General features: G+C 44.9%; 1 protein-coding gene across 1 annotated transcript in view; it reads left to right on the forward strand.

The window, feature by feature from the left end:
* Positions 1 to 9,909: 9,909 nt before the first annotated feature.
* PRRG1 (proline rich and Gla domain 1) overlaps positions 9,910 to 12,705 on the forward strand; it is a 244,954-nt gene continuing 242,158 nt past the window's right edge. Inside the window, exon 1 of the mRNA XM_079765128.1 lies at positions 9,910 to 9,957. The gene's annotated coding sequence lies outside the window, so the exon portion shown is untranslated. The remainder of the gene's footprint in view (positions 9,958 to 12,705) is intronic.

Consider the following 12,705-nt stretch of genomic DNA (forward strand, 5'->3'; position numbering starts at 1 on the left):
AAGTCAGACAGTCACTTAGCCATATATATATATATATATATATATATATATATATATATATATATACACTTTACCACTTAACCCAGGAAACTCAAAGTTTTTAAGTTACATGCCCCTGGGACATAGGAGTCAACTTTGGACCTGTGATTCAACCTTGTAATGTGATCCATTCTCACTCAAGAACCACCCATTATCATGGAAACATTAACCTTGTTGCCCAAACAATGGAGTCCCATTCCATCCCACATTGCTTACTTCCCCATGCCTGTAATAGCTACTTCCCCATGTAATATTTTACCCTAGCAAACTAAGTCCCCAAAAATATAGAAATCAGTAACCAAAATTACATTACAGACACAGACAAAAAATCTCACTAGCTAAGAGTTTCTGGCAGCTGACACCCTGAGAGGGAAGGTAGGAAGAGTCCCCAAGATTAAAATTCTTGACAGCTGCTGACACATTACTGCCATCTCTGCCATGTGTTCAGCCTTGCCACAATAGCTGGGCTCCCCCAAGGTGGGACATGCCCCATCTTTAAACAAATTAAACCAAACAACAAAGAGACAAAACATCAATAGAAATACTCTTATATAGGTGCACATGACCCACAGACACCACAAAATGCCCTGCATAAAAACACCACCAAAGCAGAGCAATGTCTCCTGTTCCTTCCCCAGAAACTAAACATTCTCTCAATGGCCTATTTTGGGGATGTATTACCTAGGCCTAGACTCTTTGTTTCTCCACTGAGCCAAACCAGCTAGGGCTAGAGACTTTTTGTTTCTCATCCCCAGAAAGTCCTTTGTGACTATGTGCTCAACCCCGCCCCCTCCCCCCCCCCCCCCCCGCCCCGACCCATAATGGAGATGTCTCGCACTGTGCTTAATCCCCCATATTGAAGATTTCTTGCATTCTCCAAGATCCGCTTTGTCCCTTTCTGGCCACTTCCCTCATGGGAGAATGGAACTGCAGATCAGAACTCCACACTTGCTTTATGTCCAAGATGCACCCCAGTCACATATACCAAACCCCCGAGGATACCCTTTCACCAAAGTAGTACTCACTCCAATTCTCACCTTGGCTCATTCATGAGGTTACCTGATTGCCATAGTTCTTGCTTGCTTGGTCCCATCCCGTGTTGCTGGCTGATTCTTGATCCCAAGCTTGTAGTCGGTCCAGGGAGTAACGGCTGTTCCTCCTGACTGAGGCCACCACAACTTGGCAGTGGGACGCACCTCCTCAGGAGAGGGGTGCAATGGCCCTCCGTAGCGACCAACAGAATCCCAGATGAGCTCCCAACTTGTTAGAAATAAGGCAAGCCCCCCAAATCTGGTTTCCTGGTAGAACACAAAGCATACTTGGGAGCCAGACAGCAAGGCAAATATCTTTACCCCTGCAGAAGGGTACATACCAACACAGAGTCTGGCAGCATGTATCCTGAGTGGTCAGTCCACTTGGACTTTTATTCATGATGCAGATGATCTGTCCCTCATTCTTGATTGGAGGTTAGGCTCACAGTCTTATGTCATTGGCTAATTTAAAAGAAGGGGTTGACCTTTGCTATTTTAAAATGGTGGCCCGCAGGGGAGCTGCAAGTCACATTAGTCAAAATGGTGGTTGCCTAAACTCCCTTCTTTGACAGAAAAGATTACTTGTTTGTTCTCACATTTTGGTCTTAGTTATGAATTCTTTTCTAGCCAGAACCCAAGTACCGAGGTTGCTGAACCCAGGTTTTGTCTGAACCCTTGTCAGACACCTGGTGCCATTCCTGCTGCCTACAACAGAACTAGTAACCTGAAAAGGAAAAGCCACAGGAAAGGACCTTGTGTGATTTTATAGTGTTTCTGGATGCATGGACATTGTTTTGAAATCAGTGGGGTGCCTATTGCAAACATCCTGTCACATGCGTCTTCTAGCTTCGAGCACCTTAAAGGCTTTTAAATGTTGGACCTGTGCCCACACAGTGTGGCAATCCTCAGAAAGAGATAGAGAGAAAACCCCATAGCCCAAGGAAAACATTCAGGGAGGAAAGAGAACACAGTTATACCTTCAAGCCAAGGTGGTGAGGACTGGCTTACCAGTGATGAAACAATCTGAGTCACAGTAAGAATGATCTGAATCATAGCACCATATATGTTGTAGGCAGTGGGAATGGCACAGGTGTAAGACCAATCCTGGGTTCAGCAATCTTGGTACTTGAGTTCTGGCTAGGAAAGAATTCAGAGTGAAGACCTAAACTTTAAGAAAACATTCATTGGATAAATTACAGAGGTAGAAATGGGCTTAGTAAACAAGTTATGGAGGTAAAGGAAAGGCCCTTGGACTTTGGGAGTGAGGAAGCTAATGATAAAGATCCTGGGGTAGGGAGTGGAAAGGGAAAGGCATACCAGCATACTCTCGGAAGAGAGAGCTCACTGGGTCCTCTGTCCCCATGTAACTGGACAATCAATGGGTCCATGCTGCCTGTCACTACTTGACCAATTAAGCAGAGACAAGGTTGAATCATATATGAGTGTTTATTCCAATACTTCCAGCAGTATGGGAGAGCAGCAGGTCATCCACAAAAATCTGTTCTGCAGCTCCCTATAAGCCAGCTGCTTATATAGGGTAGGACAAAGATTACATGGGGAAGTAGGGATTACAGGTATGGGAAAGTAGGGATTACAGGCATGGGGAAGTAGGCAATGCAGGCTGGGATGGGACTCCATTGTTTGGGCAACAAAGTTACCACATTACAAGGTTGGGTCCCAGGTCCAAGGTTGACTCCCAGGTCCTGGGGGCATACAACTCCTAGCCAGGTTAGAATGTCTTTTTTTTTCTTTTAAAAAAATTAAATATACTAGAGACCCAGTGCATGAAATTCATGCACAGGGGGTTCTCAGCCCGGCCTGCACCCTCTACAATCTGGGCCCTTTGGGTAGGGACCCTAGGCCTGGCCAGAGATCAGGGCCTATTGGGGCTTTCCTTCCCCGCCCCCCGCGCCCCCGCCCCCCCCCCCCGGCTGCTGGTAGCTTGCCCTGCCCCCGCCACTGCCACTGTTTGCTATCTGTGCAGCACTGCCCCCCTGCCCTGCCCCTGGTCACCTCCCTCTGCAGGCAAAAGGCATGGGGTGTGATTGCTTGGCTGGCCTGGGCCTCCCTCTGCAGGGCAATCGCTGGCTGACCCTGCACACCTGCCACAGCATCGCTGGCCAGTGGCCTGGGCCTCCCTCTGTGGGGCAATCAATCACGGGGGCCCCCAGATCAATCACCCAGCAGAGGGAGGTCCCACCCACCCAGCAGAGGGTGGCCTGGGCCTCCCTCTGTGGGACGATCGTGGGGCAATGGCGGGGCTCCCCAACCAATCGCATCACGCCCACTTGGCTGGACTGGCACCAGTGCATGTCATACCGTGGTTGTCCAGATGGTCGTTCTGCTGTTCAGTCGTTTGGTCGATTTGCATATTATGCTTTTATTATTATAGATTTTTATTGATTTCAGAGAGGAGGGGAAAGGGAGAGAGAGAGAGAAACATCAATGATGAGAGAGAATCATTGATCAGCTACCTCCTGCATGCCCTTACTGGGGACTGAGCCCACAATCCAGGCATGTGCCTTTGATTAGAATTGAACCTGTGACCCTTCAATCCACAGGCTGATGCTCTATTCACTGAGCAAAACCGACTAGGGAAAGAATGTCTTTTCTTTAACCAACACAAGGCAATCATGGTTAATAGAGCATGATTAATATTTCCCATAATCATAGCTAGTACTTAATATTCTATTTCTGTCCCTAACACTAAGAGTTTCAAGGGTGGAGATTTTAGGGGAGGTCTCAGAGGAAGGGTTCAATAAAATATTAAGCAATTTTCCAGGTGTGTGCTAGGAGAGAAAAAGTCAACCTGGGGTGAGGTCCCACCCTCTAATTGGTTGTCTGTTGCCAGGCACCTGGCCCATCACCCTTGCTCTGCTCATGTCTGTCTAACTGCCTACAACAGGGATAATAGTGCCACCCCATCCCAATGTCCATGTGCTAATGCCCAGAACCTATGGAAATATTATGCTACATGGCAAAGGGTAATTAAAATTATAGATGGAATTAGGGTCTCTAAACAGCTTACCTTAAAATAAGAAAATTATTTTGTATTATTTGAAGGGGCCCAATGTAATCCCAAGGGTCCTGACATGTGGAGGAGCTAGACAGAATTATCAGTATCACAGTTCTTTAATTACTGTCTTTGAAGATGGAAGGGTACAACGAACCAAGGAAAGTGGGTGGCCTATAGAATGTGGACCAGCCAAGAGAAAGGATTCTGGCAAGAACCAAATGGTGGTGTAAATAAATGCTTCTACTCACTGCCTCCCACAACCACATCAAAATAACATATAAAATATAGAACAACCACCATTCAGCACCACCTGAAATATGGTTGAATGGAAGTATTACAACTAGAGAAGTAAAGAAGAAAGCACATTAAGACTGGTAAGAGGGGCAGAGGTGCAGAAACGGACTGGTCCTACACCCATGTGTGACTTTTTTTTTTTAAATTGGGAGTGAGATTGTCTCTTTGTAGGCCACCTGTGAGGAGAAAGGTGTCCCAGCCCCACACCAAACCCTCATCCCAGGGTTCCAGAGCTGGGAAGAGAAGTCCCTGCAACAACTGGGCTGTAAAAATCCAGCAGGGACTGTGGCTGAGTGACATAGAGGCTACTGGAGACCCAGATGTTCCATTTAAATGGCTGGCACACAGCCCGGCCTGCGTGACTCTGTGGTTGAGCATCAACCTATGAACCAAGAGGTCACAGTTCAATTCCCATCAGGGCATATGCCCAGGTTGCAGGCTTGATTCCAAGTGTGGCACATGCAGGAGGCAGCCAATCAATGATTCTCTCACATTATTGATATTTCTCCCTCTCTCCCTCTCCCTTCCTCTCTGAAATCAATAAAAATATATTTAAAAAAATAAATAAAAGGCTGGCACACAAACTTACTCAGACTCCCAGTACCAGGTGGTTTTGGGACACCCAGACACATATGGGGAGGAACTGGGTTGTCTGGCATCAGGGCAGGACTCAGGTGTGGCTTTCTCCCAGATGGGGGTGCTTGCAGGGGTCATTGTTCCTGTGCTGGGACCTCTCCTGTTGCATCGCTGACTGGCAGTCATATCTGCATCTCCATCAGCCTGGAGCACACTGCTTGCTCCACCCTGAGGATTCCCTGAGACCCAGCCCCATTCAATTTTCAGGCCCACCCAAGCTGTTTGCAGCAGCTTTTCCATATGAATGGTCTGTACTGGCTCAGGCTTCAGACTTTGCTAAAATCTCTCAAACAAGCTGCAGATGTTGACAATGTGCCACAAACCTATCAATAAAAGGCCCAAGACCCAGTTCAGGTGACTGGAAAGGCTGAGCCACAGGGCTCTACAGGACACCTACTACACAAGACCACTCTACCAATTCCAGGAAATATGGCAGCTCTATCTAAAACATTGAAACATACACAGGGCAGCAGCCAAAATGCGGAGACAAAGAAACTTGTCACAAATGAAAGAAATGGAACCAAGCAAACTATCGAATACGGAGTTCAAACCATGCTTATAATGTTACTCAAGGATCTTCATGAGACTTTTAAGGATCTTCATGAGCATGTCAAAGACATGAAAAAGGACAAGTCATAAATTAAGCATACTAACTGAAATAAAGAATAATTTACAGGGATTCAACAGTAGAGGATTCAGAGAATCAAATCCATGATTTGGAATATGAGGAAGAAAAAAACCCAAGCAGAAGAACAACAACAAAAAAAGAAGATAGTTTAAGAACACTGTGGGACAATTTCAAGCATACCCACATGTACATTATGGGGGTGCCAGAAAGAGATGAGAGAGAGCAAGATATTGAGAACCTATTTGAAGAAATAATGACAAAAAATTTCCCCTACCTGGTGAAAGAAATAGACTTACAAGCCCAGGAAGTGCAGAGAGTTCCAAATAAGAGAAATCCAAAGAGGCAAACACCAAGACACATCATAATTAAAATGCCAAGGGTTAAAGAGACAAAGAGAGAATCTTCAAAGCAGCAAGAGAAAAGCAGTTAGTTACCTACAAGGGAGGGCCCATACTACTGTTAGCTGATATCTTAACAGGAACTTTTCTGGCCAGAAAAGAGTGGCAAGAAATATTCAACATGATTAATAGCAAGGACTTGCAACCACGATTACTCTCCCGAGCAAAGTTATCCTTTACAATTGAAGGTCAGATAAAGAGCTTCACAGACAAGGAAAAGCTAAGTGAGTTCATCACCAACCAACCAGTATTACATGAAATGTTGAAGGGTATTCTTTAAGAGGAGGAGGAGGAAGAGGAGGAAGAGGAGGAGGAATGGATAAAAAAATATGAACAATAAAATGACAACAAATACATACCTATCAACAATTGAATCTAAAAATGAAAATAAACTAACAAGAAATGTAATGAAAAAATAAACCGGTTAATAAAGTAGAACCAGAGGCATGGAAGTATGGAACAGTCTGACAAATCACAGAGACAAAGGGGGATGGGGGGCAGGAAGACATTAACCAAAGATTTTACCTATGGCCTGGGGTGGGGTGGGAACCAGGTGAAGGGGGGCAATGGGGAGAAAAAGGGGTACATCTGTAATACTCTGAACAATAAAGATTTTTTTTAAAAAAGAGGATTCTCTTTTAGAGCATCCATAAAGGAACTCAACTCTGCTGACACCTTGATTTTAGCTCAGTATGACCCTTTTTAGACTTCTGACCTCTAGAGCTATGATAAATTTGTGTTGTATTAAGCCGCTAAGTTTGTGGCAAATCTTTTTATAGCAGCCACAGAAAACCAATATAGAGACATTATTAAGAAGGCTGGTTAATACTTGAATACAAGAGAGATAAAAGGCAATTCCAATGCTATATTCCTTAAACAGAGGTGTTCCATAGTGAACATTGTGTGTGTGTGTGTGTGTGTGTGTGTGTGTGTCCAGCACTTTTCTCTTCTTCTGAAAGAGCATCTCCCCTACAATCTGTTTTCATTTAGGAATTTTCTCTCCACCATATTTTTCTCCAACTATGGAGTTCCACTAGTGGTATCATTCTTATGTCACACATGCACTTTTTTCTCGAAAAATGGTTGTTACATAGTCTCACCCAATCTTGCTCTTTATATGGTGGTATAGAAATTGGAACTGAGGGAAGAGAGGCACTTTATGTCTGTTTACAACTTGGTGTGAGCCCTTTATTTGTTAGAGGTTATGGTTCTAAGCCTACAGAACATGACATTCAGAGGTTCTGAAAGAATGACCCTACTGGGAGAAGCCAGGTTGAAAGTCTAACCTGGAATTTTAAGCATTCCAGTTACTAGTTCAGTTTATTCCTAAGGCCAATCATAGACTTGTCCTTTTGAAACTTTGGGTTACACAATAACTTTCTCTTTTTGCCTAAGGCACTTCATTTAACTTTTGGTCACTTCAAACAAAATATCCTGATAAACTCAGACGTAAAATAAGAAAATAAACCCAGTAATCACACTTATTAAGAATGCAAAAATTGCCCGTCCGGTGTGGCTCAATGGTTGAGCATTGACTTATGCACCAGGAGGTCATGGTTTGATTCCTAGTCAGGGCACATGCCTGAGTTGTGGGCTTGATCCCCAGTAGGGGGCATGCAAGAAGCATTTGGTCAATGATTCTCTCATTGATGTTTCTGTCTTTCTCCCTCTCCCTCTCAGTAATCAATAAAAAATATATATTTTAAAATGAATGCAAAAATTATCTATTAACCCAATGTTTTTTTATAGCACTTTCTGTATGCAAAACATTTTATTAGTGAAATGAATAGGACAAGGCCCCACTCCTGACACAGATTGATTTCTTCATCACCCTCCAGAGTCTGTATCTACATTTACCAATATACATTCCTTCTTGCAATCTGTCCTCACTGCAATCCCTTATGCTTATTTGACATACTAGAGGCCCAGTGCATAAAATTCATGCATGGGGGGTGGGTCCCTCAGCCCAGCCTGCACCCTCTCCAATCCGGCACCCCTTGAGGAATGTCCGACTGCTGGTTTAGTCCCAATCCCGGGAATCAGGCCTAAACTGGCAGTCGGACATCCCTCTCAATCCTGGAACCCTGGCTCCTAATCGCTCACCTGCCTGCCTGCCTGGTTGCCCCTAACTGCCCCCTGCTGCTGACCAGGTCACCCAACTGCCCCCTCCCTGCTGGCCTGATTGCTCCTAAATGCCCCCCCCCCCTGTCGGCCTGGTCACCCCTTACTGCCTGCCCCCTGCTTGCCAGGTTGCCCCACGCAGCCTTCTATTCAGTCGTTTGGTTGTCCCTCACTAACCCCTGCCGGCCTGGTCGTAGGCAGCCATCTTGTGAGGGCATGAGGGTCAATTTTCATATCACCTCTTTATTATATAGGATGGGAAATAAAAATGAGCTCAAAAAAGTCTGGTTCAGCCCTGGCCAGGTGGTTCAGTTGGTTGGAGTGTCAAGGTCTCCATACACCAAAAGGTTGCAGGTTCAATTCCCAGTGAAGGCATATTCCTAGGTTGCAGATTTGATTCCCCTGTCCGGGCTCATGTGAGAGGCAGCCAATCAATTTCTCTCTCTTTCTCTCTCTCTCTCTCTCTCTCTCTCTCTCTCTCTCTCTCTCTCTCTCTCTCAGCAGTGGAAATATCCTTGAGTAAGGATTTGAAAAAAAAGGAAAGCCTGGTTCATAAAATACAGAAATGCAAGGACCACAAATGTTTAATGGGAAGAATTTCAAGATATTCACATATTTAATGGTAATTACCAGGATCTTCCCCCCCGCCCCCCCCCCCAAATGCTCCCATCACAGCCAAAATACTTGCTTGGAAGGACTATTGGTGGCAATTCCTTTATTCTTAATAAGCCAAATGTTTCTCAATTTCATCATAACTAAAGTAAAAAGAAGGAAAAATAATTTGGAAGAAATCACTTCAGGCCCACAGGCCAAGTCACTTTGGATTCACTCAGGTGTATTTCTTTTAATAGCTGTTCTGAAGGCATGTGAGATCCCACAGCTAACCAGATTCTGAGCATGAAATTATAGAACTTAAAAACTAAGCACACATGCAGCATGGAATAATAATCAAGTTAGACTTCCTAAAATGCTAAATGCCAGAAAACCTGTAACCATTAGGGCAAAGTCCAAACAACAACACAGGCCAAGTATTCTGTTTCTCAGAGGGGCTTTTAGAAGGCTCACATTCTAAGGTGGCTAACTAAAATACATGGTCAAAGATAGATCTTATTTGACAACCCATTTTCTTCTTCCCAAGATATTCAGATATGTTTAAAACTCTTTTTAAGAAAAAAGCAGATCACTGTCACCACAAGTCCAAAAAGAGCAGCAATATAATTTGTTTTCAGGGTAAGCGCTGAGTTGTAACTCTGGGTTGTGTTTGTATGGTCAGCAACCAAGTTCTGGGCTCTCATACAGCGAAGACATGTTAACTAGGATGCACTGCACAGGCGATCTGTGGGTGAAAAGTCTCCATGCCCCTCACCTCTGGATGGCTGAGGACTGCCAAAGATAAGGAGAATGCCCTGAGGTGGGGTGGATAAGGTGTGGGGAAATAGGCATGCAAAAAGAGTGTAAGGCTAGGGAGGATCCAAGGTGTCTCAACTAAGCCAAGCTTTCTAGACACTGAGTGTGGAGGGAACCTCTTTGACTTCTCCGCCAGTGTTATAAACAGACCTCAAGCCTGACTCTTAGAACCCTTAGTCTTCCACACCAAGACAGCGGAGGCCCCGCCCCTCCGTTTCCCACCCAGTCAGGCCCAGCCCCCCCTCCTAACCCCGCCCTGCCCCCCCCCCCCCTCCGCCCAGCCCATCAGCTCCTGGCTCAGGACTGCAACTGGGCTGGGAGGCATTGGGAGCGCGCAGGCGCAGCTGGTGATTCGCAGAGCTGGGAGTAGCGGCGCGGGACGCCCTGGTGAGTGAGGTGGCCTTGGGGGCTCGCAGCTGAGGAACAAGGTTCAGGCTGAGCTTCCCGAGAGGGTTTGGGGTGTGTGCGGGTGTCTGTTTCGGGAAGCTTGGGTCCTGTAAGGAGAAATCGGCCAGACAGGCGGCAGCAGGGTTGGCTGCGCTGCCTGGGAGTGTCCAGGGGACGGGCCTCTTGGGAAGCGGAGTGCCTGGTGGCGGGAGCGGGTGGGGGTAAGTGTGAGGAGAAAAATTAAAGGAAAGGGCTCCACAGGCTGGAATTGTGTACTCAGGTTTGGCAGGACCTCGAGGCTTGTTAAGGGGGCTGCAGAGTGTCCTAGCTTCAAGTTCAGTACCCCTGCTTGGTGCCCCTGAGCGGTGTCCTGGGCCATCCCTTCCCCCGCTCTGTCGTCTCAGAGTGCAGAGTTACCAGGAACGTTCTTCATCGCTGGGGAGAGGATTTAGGGGACATGGGCTGCCACTCCAGGCTAGTGCCAAGGAGAGCACAGCGTTCTTGTGACTTTCCTTCTCCCGGTCCCAGAGAATGTGCCCGTATTCTGGTGCATTGTGGTCGTGGACATTTTAACAAAGGCGATGACTGTTTTCTAAGCTGTGGCGGGTGACAGCGGAGGCGGGTCGGTGGATGGGGTTAGAATGAGGTTCTTCTTTGGCCCTGGGCTTTGGGGAGCAGGGGAGCAGGCATGGGGGAAGTGGAAGGAAGGGAAAGACCTTGCCTCAGTTCCCCCCTCCCCCTTCCTGGTCCGCTGAAGTTGATCAGTGGTAGGAACAGTCTTGAGAGGGAGATAGGATTGGGAATTTGTATTCAGACTCAGGCTGCAGCCTCTGGTTTTGTCATTGGGCTGTTGAGGTAGTCTTTAAATGTCCCTTCAGGAGAAAAGCGAAATAGCATTTAAGAGGAAATAATTGAAGGAAAGGGTGAAGAGGTGGTGTTAAAACTTAGAGCTAAATTAATGCCTTGTGATAGCCATAATATAAATAAAGCTAGACTTTGAAGGATATGAAAGTGCTCCAGTCAGGATAAGTGAAAAGTTGATTAGGGTGCTGTTGATTGTTTCAATCAAGAGTGGATTATTGTGTGTGTGTGTGTGTGTGTGTGTAGGTGCTGCCAAGTTCTTGGGCAGACTCACTTTTGAACCCTTAAAATGATTTTGGGAATACAAAACACTAGGGCAAATGTTGTAGGTTCTATGGCTTTCATTTTCAGGCTTAGCATCGTTATGAAAAATAATATATGTGCTCTCAAGCATGGATGTTGATTTTTTACTCATTTGTTTAACTTAATACAACAAAAATTGAACTTCCTCCTCCTCCACCTCTTTCCCTTGATTGTGAATTCTGTTTTATAAATATATACTTTCAGATCTGAAATGTATTTAAAGGCGCAATTCCCTCCAACCCAAGCGTTAAGTGAACAGGTTTCTGTGCCTGAAAAGCAGAAAACCTATCCTGGCTGTTAGTAACTTCTATTCCCGACCCCCCTCACTTAATTTATCCCTTCTCTACCTAAATGTAAAAGCACTTTTTCTTCATGGAACTTTTTTTTAAGTTCTACATTTTCTGTGGTCTTTAGACTCACTGAAAAAAAATCCAAACCACTGTGATTATAGTTTACTTCTTAAAACTTTCCTCACCTAGACTTCCTCCCCATATTTCTGGGTTTTCCTCAATTCTTTGACTAGTCAACCTCAGTCATTTCTACTGAGTCTTCTTCTTAGGGTTCTGTCCAATACTTTATTTCCCACTTTATGCAAGAGACAATAATATGGTGGTCAAGGGCATGGAATTTGAAGGCAACATATTAAACTTCCTTTTCTAAGTGTCAGTTTCTTCATCTGTAAAATGTAATTATAATACCTGATAACGGATATCAGGTATATTAACATCTTATCATAATATCAAAGTGTGGCATCATAATACCTAAAAAAGTTGCTATTTTTATTTGCTGTTTCTTATAAGAAACAATTTCAGTAGCCATTAACTTCAAAATGTGGATGTATTAACATCTCCCATCCTGTTCAAGTTCCAGTCCTATATTTGTATATTCCTCCCATATATCTTCAACAAGTGATTTAGTACAGTGGTTTTCAAACATCAGTGTGCACAATAATCATAAAAACGTGCGGATCTCTGGGCCACACGCCCAGAGTTTCCGTTGTATTGGATGCTGCCTGAGACTTTTCATTACTAACAAGTTTCCAAATGATAGCTGCTGGCCCTCAGGTCACACTGAGTGTTGCTGATCAAATGACATTCAGACAAGTTGGCAGGGAAGAAGGGAGAGGAGACCAAAAGATCAAAAAGTTATCGAAGTTAAGAGAGGAGTGTGCTTAAACCTGATTGTATCAGATATCATGTAAAGCTTGGAAAGGATAGCTCTAAGAGAACACAGCTGGATTTGGTGACCAGGAGCCTTTTTGTTTGTTTTTGGTATGTGTCGGATACAGAGGGTTGATTTAATTATACAATCCAATTGGTGGAACATTGTCATTATTATGACTAGAAAAACATATATGACATGTATTTGAGATAATGGTTCTTATTGGGGTGACATTGCTCAACATTAACGTATAGGTTTCAGGTGTGGTCTTCTGTGTTACAAGATCTGTATATTGCACCATGTGCTCATCACCCAAAGTCAAATCTTCTCCTGTCACCATATATTAGGACTCCTCCTACCCCCCTACACACACCTCCTTCCATCTGACAATCACCACACTGCTGTTTGTGTTCACAAGTTTCA

Source organism: Cnephaeus nilssonii, assembly GCF_951640355.1.
Source record: "Cnephaeus nilssonii genome assembly, chromosome: X".
In the NCBI taxonomy this organism is placed as follows: domain Eukaryota; kingdom Metazoa; phylum Chordata; class Mammalia; order Chiroptera; family Vespertilionidae; genus Cnephaeus; species Cnephaeus nilssonii.